General features: G+C 37.4%; 1 protein-coding gene across 2 annotated transcripts in view; it reads right to left on the bottom strand.

Annotated features, from left to right (window-relative positions):
• Positions 1-16,849, bottom strand: part of col5a3a (collagen, type V, alpha 3a) — a 212,692-nt gene that overhangs the window by 173,160 nt on the left and 22,683 nt on the right. Inside the window, exon 1 of one of the 2 annotated variants that reach the window (XM_057861463.1) lies at positions 2,079-2,166. The exons of the other annotated variant lie outside the window; for it this stretch is intronic. The gene's annotated coding sequence lies outside the window, so the exon portion shown is untranslated. Of the gene's footprint in view, positions 1-2,078; positions 2,167-16,849 lie in introns of those variants that run through there. 2 annotated transcript variants of the gene reach the window in all.

The following is a 16,849-nucleotide window of genomic DNA, read 5'->3' as shown; positions in this document are numbered from 1 at the left end:
ATAAGCCGCAGCTGTCCTCACTGTATTATGGGATATTTACACCAAAAGATACTAACCGGTAACACCTTATTTGACAGCGGCATCATACCACTGTCATAAGACCAGATGAACCACCATGAAGCTTTGACCCAATTGGCTGCAAAGCTTCATTGCTTATAGAAGCTTCATTTGGCCATCACTGCTCCCTTGGGGCAAACAGTAAACCTCTGCTTCAACCTGCTGTCAACACTGTTTTTGTCCAACATGCCTCCTAGCATGCATTGCAGCGATACAGATGTAAATAACAATCAAAATTCACGTTCTGTGCTAATTATTTCTTCAGTTACTTTTCCAGTTGTTTCATTAATTGCTAATTACCATGTTTCACCCATAAAATCCCCCAAAATTCCGGCTGTAGCCATTCACAGCAGTGTCTTGACACTCGGTGATACATGCTAACATGGAGTTTTTGGATCGAAAAGAGGCAAGTACGCAATGATATCTCGTTAAACTCATGGCGTCTTTAATTATGCTTTCGCGTGCTCTCACCACCAGTTAGGGTTTTGCTGTTCAAAAAAAATATTTTTTTAAAAAATGCCCTCCTGTTCAAAATTTTTCTTCCTCGAGAAAATTGAGATTTTGAGCTTTCCAATGATGTATCACACATGCATATCAGACAATTTTGAAATTCGGCCAAATTTGGGGTCTCAGAGCGGAACTTCAGGTCACCTGAGTGTTTTCCGCCATATATATATACCGTAATTTTCTATAAGCCGCACCCTTCAAATTTGGCACGAAAACGGCATTTGTTCATAGCTAAGCCACACTGGACTATTAGCCGCAACTGTCCTCACTGTATTATGGGATATTTACACCAAAAGATATCAACCGGTAACACTTTATTTGACAGCGGCATCATAAGACCAAATGAACCACCATGGCAATGAAGCTTTGTACCCAAGTGGTTCAACGCTTCATTGCTTCCAGAAGCTTCATTTGGCCATCACAGCTCTCTTGGGGCAAACAGTCAACCTCTGCTGCCACCTTCTGTCAACACTGTTGTTGTCCAACATGCCTCCCAGCATGCATTGCAACGCTGCAGATGTAAATAACAATCAAAATTAATGTTGTGTTCTAATTATTTCTTTGGTTACTTTTCGAGTTGTTTCATTAATTGCTAGTTATGGTATTTGGTAACACTAATTTTGACAGTGGCACCATAGGAATGTCATTGGACAATCATAATTATGACATGACACTGTCCTGAGCATTAATGAATGCTTATAACAGATGTCACTTAGTGGTATCCGGCAAATTATGTCACTAACTTTATTTATGTCCAACTTTGATCTTTTACATCCATTCAAAAGTGAGATTATAATTAGGGCTGTCAAACGATTAAAATTTTTAATCGAGTTAATTACAGCTTAAAAATTAATTAATCGTAATTAATCGCAATTAATCGTAATTCAAACCATCTATAAAATATGCCATATTTTTCTGTAAATTATTGTTGGAATGGAAAGATAAGACAAGATGGATATATACATTCAACATACGGTACATAAGGACTGTATTTGTTTATTATAACAATAAATCAACAAGATGGCATTAACATTATTAACATTCTGTTAAAGTGATCCATGGATAAAATGTTATATTAAAACGCCTCTTAATGTTTTCGTTTTAATAAAATTTGTAAAATTTTCTATCAAAAAATAAACTAGTAGCCCTATTCTGTCCTCAATGTGTGTGAGTACACAAATTGACAGATAGCGAACATAAGTTCCAAAAAGAAATCAGACGGTGTGGCAAAGTTGCATGGGCTTTACTGAAGTCATCTCTTTTTGACAGGAGCACGTTTCTAGTATTTTTGTAAAACTGAAAATAACAAGGCAATGTGTCAATAACTTGCATAAATCACAAAATAACATAAAATGTACACACACGTGTCCATTTGAGCAGTAGCACTAGCCAATTAGCTCACAAGCATCTAACAATGTAACTGCATTTCACCATATATGTGAACAAATTCAAATACACATCATCAATAACTATCTAATGCTCATGAATATAAACAAAGGAGGAATATAACTCACAAGCGATGCATGTATTAGACACAAACAGTGTGGTGGGGCTATGAGAACTGCCACTGAATACTGGATGCGGACGTTAGCTGGTCTGAATAGCACTGTCTATTAGTGTGAGTTCACGTCGACATATAATCACGTCAGAAAAGCGCGCCGAAACCCAAATAATCCGCTGCACTGAATCGCCAGCAGAGGGAGACATTACGCCAGATAACATATGCAAGTCACACCCAAGCGCCAGCAGAGGGCGGAAAAACTCCATAAAACACAATTAACAAGTTGGCCTTTCACTGTACTGACATTTAAATCTGTCTGAGCGGGCATAGTGCGTTAATTGCGTCAAATATTTTAACGGGATTAATTTAAAAAATTAATTAACGCCCGTTAACGCAATAATTTTGACAGCCCTAATTATAATAGTACAGTACAGATGCCTGCTGTAAAATGTAGTGAAGTAAAAGTAAACGGTAACACTTTATAATAACTATCAGTTTTACTAGTTATTGGATCATTAGTAAACTGTTGATAAATGATTCATTGTTGATTTGTGAAGTATTTGTTAACAGTTTGTTAAGCATTTACAGGGTGTTCTTAACCTGAAACACAGTTTGTGTAAAAACGTTTCAAGTTTTTGTGTGGAACGTTTAGCATTTCTATCTTTTCAGGTTAAGAAATGCCGTTCACTTCAAAAGAAAAGGCATTTTGATAAGGCATTTTGCAGGCAGCGCTCATGTTGCACATTTATGAAAATCTGCCATAGAACCAACAAATATTTGTACTTTTCTTTGTATATTTAACCAATAAAACTTATGACCTTCAAAATATAGTGTATATAGTTTTATTAAGATCCATCAACTAGCATGGGCATTTAGAATGGGGTCAACCATATATCAACAGTTTACTAATGATCTATTAACTAGTAAAACGGATAGTTATTATAAAGTGTTACCAAGTAACAAGTTCCACTTCATATATTTACTCAAGTAAAGTGCAGAAAATGTACTTAAGTACAGTTTACTTCGTTACATTCAACCACTGTGCAGCAGAGGGTCATGGACTTCATAATGATATTGACGGGTCACGGGCCGATTAAATAGGGGGCCTATCTCTGTCAAATCTGACTGAGTGGAAACACACAGAACTTTTTCCGTTGAAAATTCTTAATTCATAAATTAGTTTAATAAATTCTTTATGGATATGGACGTAAAACAGTCTCGATTCTTGTTAAAAGGAAAACATAACGGACAGTTGGCATTTATTTCACGTAAATATGTCGAATGTGCTGTTAGTCTTCAAGTCACTGCGGCGCTGCGTTGTCACCACAAAGAGCTTTTCACGTTGAAATTCTTGTGAATAAATGCTTAATACCCTTAAATCTTTATATATAGAGACGTAAAACAGTCTTGATTCTTGGTTAAAAGCAAAAAAACAGGCAGTTAGCCGTTAGCGGTTATTTTACGTAAATATTGCGAAGTATAACGCCAATGCTGTAGCGGCTAATTTCTGACTGAGTGGAAACACAAAGAGCTTTTTCTGTTGAAAATTCGTAATTCATAAATTTGTTTAATAAATTCTTTATAGATATGGACGTAAAACAGTCTCGATTCTTGGTTAAAAGCAAAAAATAACGGACAGTTGGCATTTATTTAACGTAAATATGTCAAATGTGCTGCTAGTCTTCAAGTCACTGCGGTGCTGCGTTGTCACCACAAAGAGGTTTTTACGTTGAAATTCTTGTGAATAAATGATTAAATCCCCGAAATATTTATATATATATAGACATAAAACAATCTTGATTCTTGGTTAAAAGCAAAAAACCAGGCAGTTAGCCATTAGCGGTTATTTTATGTAAATATTACGAAGTATAACGCCAATGCTGTAGCGGCTAATTTCTCCCATTGATTTATTCATAACGTTTCAAAATGCATGTATGGTACGAAAAATATAATAATTACCTTGAATCCTTGAACAAATCACTCCTGAGACAATCCTGCCTGTTTGTATGTGGTACAGTTTTCGTACTTTCTCAACCTAAATTCAGCATTAGATGGCTACGTGCATGTGTTTGAGAATAGCTCCTCTTCATGTGGCTAGGCCCCTTACTTGGAGGCGTGGCACAGTGTCTGACGGATGTGGCCTGTCAATATAATTATGAAGTCTATTGGAAGGTTTTACTGTAATGAAAATATAAGAAATTGTTGTACAATGGGTTGGGATACTATTGTGCCCGTTCACAAAATGCTGCATGAACAATAAAAAGCACAATAAGTTATCAGGACGACATTTTTACTTGAAAAAAGGAAGCATCGCTTTAATGTTCACGCACTCGTTGAATTGACAGCGAACAAAGACATGTGGTTCACTAATTATAGCTAATAAAACAACTTAGACGTTATCACGATGATATAATATTCGAAAACAGGAACTACAACTTTGATATTCAATTTTATAAATGTTCTTGGCTCTAATCAAGCATACAGCTCGCTAGTTAGCCTCTGTCGTTAGCTTCATCTTACCATAAGAGAACACATCTGCATGCTTGTTTATTTTGAAGACATTTAGCTGCAAGTGATGTCGTTTGTCCCAATTGTTTAATCTAATGGAATTCAGTTGTTTTTTCGGCTTTGGAAAGGGAAAGAACCAAATTCATACTGATATACTCCTTGGGTATCTGGTATCCGCTTCATATATTATTATATATACTCCATAGAAGCATCGTTTCACCATTTTGGTCAAATGTTGATTCTTTCTGTCTTCTTCTGTGAGGTTTTATGGCAGATGTCGATCTCAAAACCACCAAATCAATCAATTATACACTGGGGCATCCGAGAGTTTGTCGGCCATTCTCCCTTATCAACGATCTCTAGGAGGTATGATTAGTCAAAGGCCATTTAGAGGGTGGATTATGTGAAAGGTCAGACTATAAGATGCTTGTTTTTCTCCTCCACTTTGAACCTTGCGGTTTATAGTCTGGTGCGGCTTATACTGTATATGAATTTTTACAGGCCGATGAGCTGTATGTCTTTAGAGGGTTCGTCAAAAGTATTGAAAAGTACCGAAGTATCAATTCTGAAACGTTAATTCGGATGCGATGTATGATTGCAAAAGCATCGATACTCAGTTATTTATTTGTGTTTGCATGGTTTTGTTCATCATTGGCTGCTGTTGACAGTAGTAGATGTTCAATCCATTTGAAGTGGGTGGGTTAGCATCAAATGAACGAACATTCGCTACTGGTGATTAACTCATTTAAACAGTTATTGTTATTGTAGTTTTTAAGAGCCATATGATTAGACATCTATCATCATCAACAGCACTGAAAGAGTTAACTGTCCTTCACTCCAATGTCGTTGTCATAATTTTCCAGAAAATTACTTTCTTCCTGTTTCCAACTGGCAAAAATAACTTTACAGTTAGAAATTATGACACCAGCTGTTGTTCTAGAGACCATTCAAAATAAGTCGTCGGCACTTAGTATTGTAAAGCATCTGAAGCTGGCCTCGTCTCGCAAAATTCCCTCCAGAACTCATTTTTCATTCTCCATATGGCGCAGGTTTGCCATTACCGACAAGTAGCACATAACATTTTATGGCATTTACACAGCAAACAATGTTTATGCCAAGTGGCTTTGAGTGCTCTCAATCCCTGAGCGTTGCAACAAAGCAGTAAATAGGATAAAGTCTGAAACACGGCCAGCCAAAGGGAAAATGTGGGGAGAAATATAACATCAGCACCTCGGGGTTTATGGGTGCAAACAATAGAATCCATAGTTCTACAAGTGTCCGCAGCATACGTTTATCCAGAATAAGCCTATTCAGATTTTCATACGCTGTGACTGAGAACTATGTACGTTCTATGCTTCATTGATGCACAGTACCTTAAATTGCGAATATCAGTACAAATTAAGCAGCCCATACAAGCAAACTATTTCGCTGAAACTATTGAAAATATTGATTGTGTTGCACCGATACAATTTTTTAGCTCCCGATACAGATTCTGACTCCAGCTCTGTGGTTTTCGGCTGATACTGATACTGTACCAATACCACACTTTAAAAAGGAATAAATTATGAATAAATTGTATTATATCTTAATTAATTTATTAATACTAATTTAATGTATACTCATTTAGATGTAAAGTAATTGCTATCATGGCTTGGTGAGATACTGCCATAGACATCATGACTATTGACGTGTCACTTCGTCATTCTTTGCGCGACGCCTTATCAGAGGGGGCCAAGCTTAATTTAGTAATAGCCGAAGACGACAGACGCTCATGTTAGATTTAAGCTTGGATTTACTTACGATTGGATTTAACTACGAAAGCTGTACCACATACAAACAGGGAGGATTGTCTCAGGAGTGATTTGTTCGAGGATTCAAAGTAAATATTATATTTCTCGTACCATGCATGCGTGATTGAAGCATTTATTCGCAGGAATTTTCTTCTTTGTTTATACATGGAGGCGGCTAATTTCCGTAACTGAGTAGCCTCATAGTTTATTTTTAACCAAGAATCGAATCTGTTTTACGTCCATATCTATAACGAATTCAGGGATTTAAGCATTTATTCAAAAGAATTTTCACCACAAAAGGTCTGTTTACGTCAGGCAGCCGCTAGCCTCATTGGCTAACATAGTAACATTGTACTTTGTCAATATACGTAAAATAAACGCTAACTGCAAGGTTTCTTTGCTTTTAACTAAGAATCGAGACTGTTTTACGTCCATATCTATAAAGAATTTGGGGATTTAAGCATTTATTCATTAGAATTTTTGTCAGAAAAGCTCCTGTTACGCCAGGCGCCCCCTGGCCTCTATTGCTAACAGTTCATAGTGTATAATGATAATATAGGGCTATTCTATTCTGTAATAGTTGTGACTGTATATAGAACTTATTTATAATCTATTTACATATTATTGATAATTAATTCTGCATGTTTTCCTCAAGTATTAAGTTTCTGATGTAAATTGAGTGATTTATTAGCTGTTGAATTAAAAAAAAAAAAGTTGCTATTTTGGTCAATAACTTATATGATGTGTTAAATATTGCTATTGATCCTGAAAATATAGGTAATTATCTCTGCATTTGGTGATTTTTGTGCATCTAGTGTAAAATCTGAGACTTTTCCAGCCATTTTAAGTTTTGTTATAAGTATATTAAAAAATAATTAATCTGGATTTTATAAGGGAACGTCTTTGAATTTTTGATGCCGCAGCTCATGGAGACTCATATATGGCTATAGTAGGTGCCTGTTTTGGTTTTAGGTCAGTAGCAGCTTTGGTTTTGTAAATATTTTAATTTCAAGTTTTTGAAAATAGCCTCCGTACGAATTGGCCCCGTTTCCCGTGTCATGTCAATAGGTAATGAAGTCTATGACACTGCTTAACTCATTGTATATCATTTGACGACTAGCGCCGTCAGTGGCACTGACACATGAGAATCACAGCCAGTTTAAATAAACTGGACATCTATCGTTTACAATGGCAGACAATGAGTTAAAAACTATTAAATCTTGAACAAAAAATCAACTTCAGAATTGGGGCCATAACTGCAGTATACAGTGGTATCTCTACATACAAATTTAATTTGTTTCAGGACCTGGTTTGTAAGTCTAAATGGTCTTATGTCCAGTGTTGTCAGTAACGCGTTACGCGTTACTGTAATGTGATTACTTTCTTCAGTAACGAGTAATCTAACGCGTTAATTTTTCCAAGCCAGTAATCCGATTAAAGTTATTTTCCCTAGTGCCCGTGCGTTACTACTTTGTTTTTGTCCTCATAATGTATGTAGAATGAAGAATACTGTAGTCATGTACGAAGAGCATTTCTCATCGGGGGAAAAAAAAACGGGTCACGTGTTTTACGGTGCTGTTTGAGGCTGAGCGCTGTCTGCCACGGCGGCCAACAACATAGCATTCTGACAAGGCAGCGAGCCTAACAGTGAAAGCCAGAATATGTACCGCAAATAGATGCCTTTGCTCACTGGAAATACAGCCATTACTTCACATTTCTGTCCAGTAAAGATGACAAAAGTATCTCCGTTGGATGTCATGTTTTCTCATCGGGGGGAAAAAACCGGCTCACGTGTTTTACCATGCTATGAGCGCTGTTGGCGGCTAACAAACAACTGGCTACCTCTCAGGATGCTAACAGTGGAAGACGTAGGAGAAGAAACACAAACGGCTGCATTTGTTTATTGGACATAGAGCCATGACTTCACATTTCTCTCCAATAAAGATGACAAAAAATATCTCCGTGCGTCGCAAATTTTGTCGAAACAAAGCCAACAGATACGAGACAGCCAGCACTTTTACAGTTTGTAACCAGCCTTTACGTACATTTTATAGTTATTGTTTGTAACCATAGGCGGAGTGTGACGTTGTGTGTGGGGGTGGGGGTGGGGGGGGGGGTGACAAAAGAGCGAGTCAAAAGTTTGGACACGCCTCATCATTTGTACTTTTTATATATTTTCACTACTATTGTAAATTCTCAGTGAAAATATTAAAACAATGAATGAACATGAGGAATTATGTTCTTGAAAACAGGTTTTATATTGTACATTCTTCAAAGTGTCCACCTTTGAGGTGTCTCCAGACTTTTGGCCTATACTGAATGCATTACGAAATACTTTGTAGGATTCTTGTTCATTTCAATTGTTTTTGTTGTTTGTCTTATTGCTTTACAACTTTTATAGACAGCATTTTAACGGCTAGGTCTTTATTTTAAAGGGGGAGTTCAGAATTTTTGACATTAGGCTTAATCTTCGAGTTAGTGGGGGTTTAATTAGTCGTTGGAGTTGTTTTGAACAAATACTGTGCAGTTTGTCAGTTATTTGTTAGTTTCAGGGCTCCAGAGTGACTGAGCTAGCGCAAGTCAGTGGTTGTTGAAATCAACTCCATTAAACCCCTGCTAACTCGAAGATAAAGCCTTATCTGAAAAATTCAATTACATGCGATGAAATTTTTCTGTTGAGGCAGCAAAGGGAGAAAAATTGGGAAAAGTAACTGACAAATTACTTTTAAAGTAACTTAGTTACTTCGATAATAAAGTAATCAGTAAATTAACTAGATTACTTTTTTGAGGAGTAATCAGTAATTAAATTACTTTTTCAAGTAATCTGTGACATCACTGCTTATGTCTAGCTGGATTTTCCCATAAGAATACATTATAACTTCATTAATTTGTTTCACAGCCTAAAAACCTACACTAAATCCATAATAAATACTGCAAGCACAATTACTAATAGCAATTACACATCGCAAAACAAATGAATTATAAATAGAAAATGGAATAATAATAATAAAAGGACATTTTCAAAATTGTTTTTATTGTATGCTGTTGCCATAGTTGTGCACTTCCTGTGGGTGTGGTATCACAGTGTAAAAGGAATCTCTGTAATGTGTCGTGGGCACATATGATGAGAAGCACACTTATTAAAGAAGTGTTGTTTCACTCAAGTCTCGGCCTTACATGTACTTACATAAAGGAAGTACATAACAAAAAGTGGCATTAACTTATAGAGACCGGAGAACAGTAGATGGTGGGCGCATGTGGATACGGTGAGCCGTCTTTTTGACAAATGCGTTAAATAAGACACATGTAAAACAAATAAAATATGAAAATATAAGAAATAACAAAAAGCTTTTTTTTTTTAATTGTCACCTTAACTTACTGGTGAATGGAGGTCCGAGCTAGGAGATTGCGGGTGTGTAGGCAGGTAGAGGGTTGGACCGGTGAGCCGCATTGCCTAGCCAGTTCACTCACACTCACACCACGCTCATATTTTTCTAATTTTTCCTTTTTAATTTGAATGGTAAGCATCACCTTATTCCTTTTTGACCACCTGCACTAACCATCTTGAGACCCATGTTGATTTCTCTCCCAAGAAAATCCGCTTTGCCTCTGTGTTGCGGAGAAATGTTAAACTCGTGCCACTGTTGTATTTGGAGCATGTCGTCATATGTCGATACAAATGAGAAATCAAATTTTACGTCGGATGTCAAAAGGATCGTATGTCGATGTGATCGTATGTCGAGGTACCACTGTTTATATATATGGTGGAAAACAGACAAGAATGAAAAAGCAGTTCCTGCTCTTGCATTCCACTTTAACATAAACTGCTGTATTTTAAGCCAAAAGAACTGTTGTGTTTGAAAGCGCGATATGTCTATATGCTGCCATAGCAGTTTCATGGCGCATTAGGCCCCCAAACTATTTTAAATTTTTCCATTTTACTCTTTAGACCCCCGTTTTCAGACACCGTGCAACTGCTTACATAAAAAGAAGGTAAGTAATTGTATTTATTATTTAAATGTCTATCATTATTTAGCTTAGAATCATTAATTGATGTATAATATTTTGTATTAAAAAAAAACTTCATAAAATTATTCACTCATATATTTTAAAATTTTAAATGAATTATGTCACAATGAAAAAAATAGTGTCTGTAAATAAGTCACAGTCATCTACCTCATAACTATCTCTTAACTGTATTTTTTTTTTGTTACTGTCGCATTTTTGCGGATATTTTAGATGATACTTGTTATATTACCGTGTTTCACCCATAAAATCCCCAAAAAGTTCGGCTGTGGCCATTCAGGCTTTGTCCTGACACTCAGTGAAACATGCTTCACAGAGTTATTGGATCGAAACAAGGTAAATACGCGATAATATCTCGTTAAAATCATGCTGTCTTTAATTATTAGTTTTATTTAAAACTGCAAAACAGAAAAAATGAGCAATGAAATTGATGCACTGTAAAGAAAGGCATAACAGGCTCAAAATCTCTAAAAACCTAGCTTAATGGCAGATTGCAAGCAACAATCTGGTGCATGCCGTCACCTAATGTACAAAACTGTGTCGCACCCATCTGAAGCCGCGTTGCCTTTTTATTGGTCAAAATCTTGTTCAACTGCCTAATCTTGCTTGTACTCATGTTGCCTCTAGTGCTCAATTACGGTATAGTTGCACAGGGTTTATCGATTAAGCCGGAAGCACGGAAACTAAGCTATCAATACACAAGGAGAAAAAAGTAAATAAACAAAAGTAACGTGTAAAGTAGCAGAGTACAAAGTACAGATCTTCTTTTCCCTTCGGCTTTTCCCTTCAGGGGTCGCCACAGCAAATCAGTTAGAAGAACACTCTGAGAGCAAATTTCCGCCTAAGCAGCAAAATTAAAAAAATTGATCGCCATATTTTTTACGTGTGACCTTTGACCTCCTCTCTCATTTCTCCTGCACTACTTTTAAAAAAAATATTAACTCATTGACTGCCATTTACAGTGCTAGTCGTTGAATCAATTTGAAGTGGGAGGGCTGACATTGAATGAAAGATTGGAATGGATTGTATGTCTATAAACGTTAACACATTTTATCGTCATTTTTAAGAGCAGCATGACAGGACATCTATCATCGTTAATGGCGTTGAAAGAGTTAAACCTGCAAGAAGGTCAACAGTGTCCTGATGTATGAGTGTATTTGCTTTGGGCAAAAGACTTGGAAAAAAAAACCTGACAAGTCAAAGAAGATATGTAATTTATATTGTGCATGGTGAGCACTGACAGGTTGTCATGTTTGCGATAAAACATCTGCACTCGAATGCTCATTGAGGACCGGATTCAAATTCCTCACACTTTACATGCACACTTCCTCTCGAGATGTGGAAAAGAGATAAGTTTTCCACTAAGCAGTACTGTCTGGAACGGATTTGTTTTCCTGTTTCTTTTGTCAAAGTAGCACTGTACAACTGCGAAGACTGAACACAATCTGTTATTTTCTTTGGATTCCAAAAATGTCTCATAGGTATAATGGGAACTTCAAAACATAGCCTTATACTATACTATACTATACTATACTATACTATACTATACTATACTATACTATACTATACTATACTATACTATACTATACTATACTATACTATACTATACTATACTATACTATACTATACTATACTATACTATACTATACTAGGGTTCAAGGCTTCTAGTTCACTTTGAAGGCAACATGCATATTGGCCTAAAACCGATGTCGATATTATCCGATATCATTTTAAAGATGATTACATGTACTATTGTATGACATCCAATCATCCTTCTGCTGTGAATTTATCACTAGTTGGATGGCAACGAACGAACATTCGATCATTCATACCAAACATTAATGCTTAGTAGAGAACTTTTTTTCCACATTGCAGGAGCAAGTGTACATGTAAATTGTGAGGAATTCAAATTCGTTCCTCAATGAGCATTTGACTGCAGATGTTTCATCGCAAACAGGACAACCTGTCAGTACTTACCATATGTAAATACATAAGATACATACATTTCTTCTTTGACTTGTCAGGTTCTTTTTTTTGTTTGTTTTTCAAGTGTCTATTGCTCTAAGCAAAACACTCTTGCAACAGGACACTGTTGACCTTCTGGCATGTTTAAAGGTGCAAATGATAGCAGAGCATGTTTTGGACACAAATCTATCTAAAAAGGCTGAATGATGAAATTACATCCTAATTAGCCTTCTTTTTTCAGCTGCCTTGGCCCCGCCCACTCCCCCAAAATATCCAGACAGAAGCTGATGTCACAATCATAATAAGCTGCAGATATTTTCAGTCTGCTGGCATGATATCCATAGGCTATCTATTCTCTGGTTGCTGTGTGATCGTTCTGTCATTCTGTCAACTTGTTCTAGCTAGCGCAGTACTTAAAAGCTAGACATCAATTCTGGTTGGGATGTCACAATCAGAATTGCTGAAAAAAGTAGACGTTCCCTGGTGCCTTGTTTTGGAATAACTATGAAATGTTAAAGAAAGAAAAAAAAAAGTTGGCCCCACAGCAGATGCAAATTTATAAAAAAAAATATGTCATTCGTCTGTGCTAGGTTTGTGCTCGTTTGTCCTTAAAAAAAAAAAAAAACGTCTTTGTGCTGCTATCGCTTTTGAGATGAACGCAAACAAATCAACATTCCCTCGCACATCTCAGCAGGTGACGGCACTCAGGTCAAATGTGGACCTGCGCTGGCACACGCCTTTCTCAGTCCCAAAACACTAAACGCGTGTGACTCGGGACCAAAACAGGAAGTAACTAGTGTAGTGACAACACTGGACTTCATCACTTGAAATTAATATCTTAATATCCATAAAACGACAGCAGCAAAAACTAAATTTTTTTACAGCATAAATGAGCACAAACGTAGCATGAACGAATGGCACCATTCCAGGTCCACTTTGCATTAGGCTGTGAGATGTCATCACTCGAAATTAATATCTCAAAAATAATAGCAGCACAAACGAAACTTTTTACAGCACAAACCAGCAGAACCATAAGTTGACGCAATTTTTATCCAATTTTAATCAAAATGGGGGGCTGGTTGACCTCAGATTGACTTATAAAAGAATTGTTAATATCTCAAAAACAATGGCATCACAAACGACAATTTATTTCAGCACAAACGACCACAAACCTTGCACAAACAAAAAACATAATTTTTTATAAATTTGCATCTGATGGGGGGCAAACTTCACTTTCCTAGCACCTTTAAATCTTTCTTCCTAAACACAAAATTAAAAAAAGTACAATTAACACTTTAAATGAGTCATAGATTTCATAATGATATTGACGGGTCAGATTTGACCTTCAGTGCGCCATGCCTTTAAGTAGGGGGCCACCCCACAATCCACTTCAGTTATTTGCAGTCGGTCGCAGCGACACATGCAGCGATCCAATGCCGAATTTATGTTGAAAAATTACAAAAGCTGTACCCGATGCAAACAGGAAGGATTGCTTCAGGAGTGATTTGTTCGAGGACTGAAGATAATTATTATAATTTTTGTACCATGCATGCATTTTGAAATGTTTAAAAAAAAAAAATCAGTGGGAGAAATTAGCCGCTACAACCTTGGCATTCAACTTCGCAATATTTACGTAAAATAAATGCTGCACGTTTTACTGCTTTTAACCAAGAATCGAGACGCTTTTATGTCCATATCTATAAAGAAATCAGGGATTTAAGCATTTATTCATAAGGCTTTTCACCGGAAAAGCTCTGTTTACATATGGCGGCCGCCACATTGACTGACGACTAGAATCGTACTTCGACATATTTAAGTAAAACAAATGCTACCTGCACGTTTTTTTGTTGTTGTTTTTAACCAAGAATCGAGACTGATTTACGTCCGTATCTATAAAGGATTCAGGGATTTAAGCATTTGCTCACAAGAATTTTCACCCGGAAAAGCTTTGTTTACATATGGCGGCTGATACACTGACTGACAGACAAGCATTAAAATTGACTGCACTGTAAACAGAAACTTAAAGTGCCAGTGGCAGCATAAAAAAATATATTAAATATCGTTATTATGTGAATTAGAATCAAATTTTTAGACGGTTCGACTATATACAACAATTTGGCAAAGAGCAGATGACGAGAAATTTGTTTTTTTATCTGCCATTTAGCCATGCCTGTCATTATAGCACTCTAGCGTCCCCAGCTGGTTGATGATGTCAGCAGGGTCACAATTTCATCTGATTCAGAATTCAGCCCATTGAGGCGAAAGATTAAAAAAATACGACGGAGCAGCAAAATGTCATGATTGTTTCAATCTCTCTCTCCAATATTTTTCTAGGATATTCTTTTTATTTAAGTATTTTCCCCACTTGCTAAATAAATGGTATGGTCACAACAAATAACAGTCTTGTGCTAAATGGAATATGAAATATTAAAAATGCATTTATTTAGTATGACAGGGCAAAATTACTGCATAATGGTCAAAACTGCCAACTTCTTCCTCTCCCGAACGGTATTTTATGCCACCGGTGTTAGTCCGGCTTTTGTCATATTGCCCCGGCATCAGAGACGGAGGAAACAGCGTAAACAAAACAGGAGGCGTGACAGCTAGCGGACATGCTTGCCCGAACCGAGCAACTTTTCCAAGGCTTATTCTTGCCTTTCGAAAACGACAAATCACACAAAAGGACCTCAACTTATGTCACAAATGGCGGCGGGGTTGATTGTATTCTCCGATCGGCCAGCCCCCAGCGGCGAGCAAGTTTCGGCTCGTCGTTCTGCTGGGGTCACAGTGGGCTTGCAGTGCTCGTCGCCGCGAATGAATGGCGAAAACAGCCCATTCTCGGTGGACAAACCGACTGACGTCAGAGCGGGGGGCTGCTCGTGGCCAAGCCGAGGAAAGAGCATTCTCGGCGGGCGCGTGAAGAGGACCAACCAGGCTAGATCGGCCAGCCCCCTCCGGCGAGCAAGTTACTGCTTGTCGCTCTGCTGCAGCCACGAAGGGCTGGCAGTGCTCGTCGCCGGGAATGAACGCCTAAAATAGCCCATTATTGGTGGACAAACTGGGGGCTGTTCATGGATTAGCCGAGGTGGTGGAAGTGACCATGGTGTGTGACAAGCCGCTAGGCGTCAGCCGAGTGGTCTTCTCGGTGGACAAGGAGCATTGTCACATGCGAAATGCAAGCCACCTTCTTATTAAAACGTGTGCGATGATCCCAGTATTTGACATAATACAAAACACGTAGTTACCGACTTCCTTGGTCCCACAGTTGTCAAAGTTGTTTTGGCCATTATCCGTGGTGAACGAGAACTTCTTGAAACCCAAAAAGAGTCACTTGTGCAGCAACAAAAGCCTGCAGCAATTTGGGCTGGCATGATGCAAAAAATAAACAAATTAATCCACAAAATCAGCAGAATCCCCGGTTCATCTGCATGCTATAAAGCAATGGCTGTATTGTGAGATTCTGACCCGGTTGACGTCACATTCGCATTCTTCCTTATTCCAGGAAGTCACTCATTAACATGGTGAGGGATTTAAAAAAATGAATAAATAAATCGATCGCTTCCACACACTTCCAAGCGGTCCATTTCATTCAGAAGCATAAAATACCGTGTGAAATATGAAATAAACATGCTTTTTTCTGTCATAGGCACTTTAACAAGCTCAAAAAATCCAAAACTTTCAGATTTCAAGCAACTATAAGGTGCACACCACCACCAACTGTACAAGAGTGTGCAGCACCCATCTGAAGGCACGCTGCTCTCACTGTTGTTTTTTATTAGTCTAAATTTTTTTCACGTGCCAAATTTTGCTTGTGCTCGTGTTGCTGCCTCTAGTGCTCAATTACGGTATCGTTGCACGGGGCTTATCAATTGCGTCGGAAGCATGAAAACGAAATTATCAATTCGCAATGGGAAAAAAGAAAACAAACAAAAGTAATGTGTAACGCAGGCGACAAATTGAAAAATAGTGGAGTAAAAAGTACAGACACGTGCTGTAAAAGGTAGTGTAGTAAAATTAAAAAGTACCACTTCGTATTTGTACTCAAGTAAAGTACAGATACACAAAAATGTACTTAAGTACAGTAACGAAGTACTTTGACTTCGTTATATTCCACCACTAATTGCTGCCACCTTCACACTTCAAATGGATTGGACATCTTGCACTGTTAATGGCAGCCAATGAGTTATATACAGTGGGGCAAATAAGTATTTAGTCAACAACTAATTGTGCAAGTTCTCCCACTTGAAAATATTAGAGAGGCCTGTAATTGTCAACATGGGTAAACCTCAACCATGAAAGACAGAATGTGGAAAAAAAACAGGAAAATCACATTGTTTGATTTTTAAAGAATTTATTTGCAAATCATGGTGGAAAATAAATATTCGGTCAATACCAAAAGTTCATCTCAATACTTTGTTATGTACCCTTTGTTGGCAATAACGGAGGCCAAACGTTTTCTGTAACTCTTCACAAGCTTTTCACACATTGTTGCTGG

The sequence above is a fragment of the Corythoichthys intestinalis genome, chromosome 16, assembly GCF_030265065.1.
Source record: "Corythoichthys intestinalis isolate RoL2023-P3 chromosome 16, ASM3026506v1, whole genome shotgun sequence".
NCBI lineage: Eukaryota > Metazoa > Chordata > Actinopteri > Syngnathiformes > Syngnathidae > Corythoichthys > Corythoichthys intestinalis.
The sequence above is the reverse complement of the archived record's forward strand: the minus strand, read 5'-3'. Positions and strand labels throughout refer to the sequence as shown.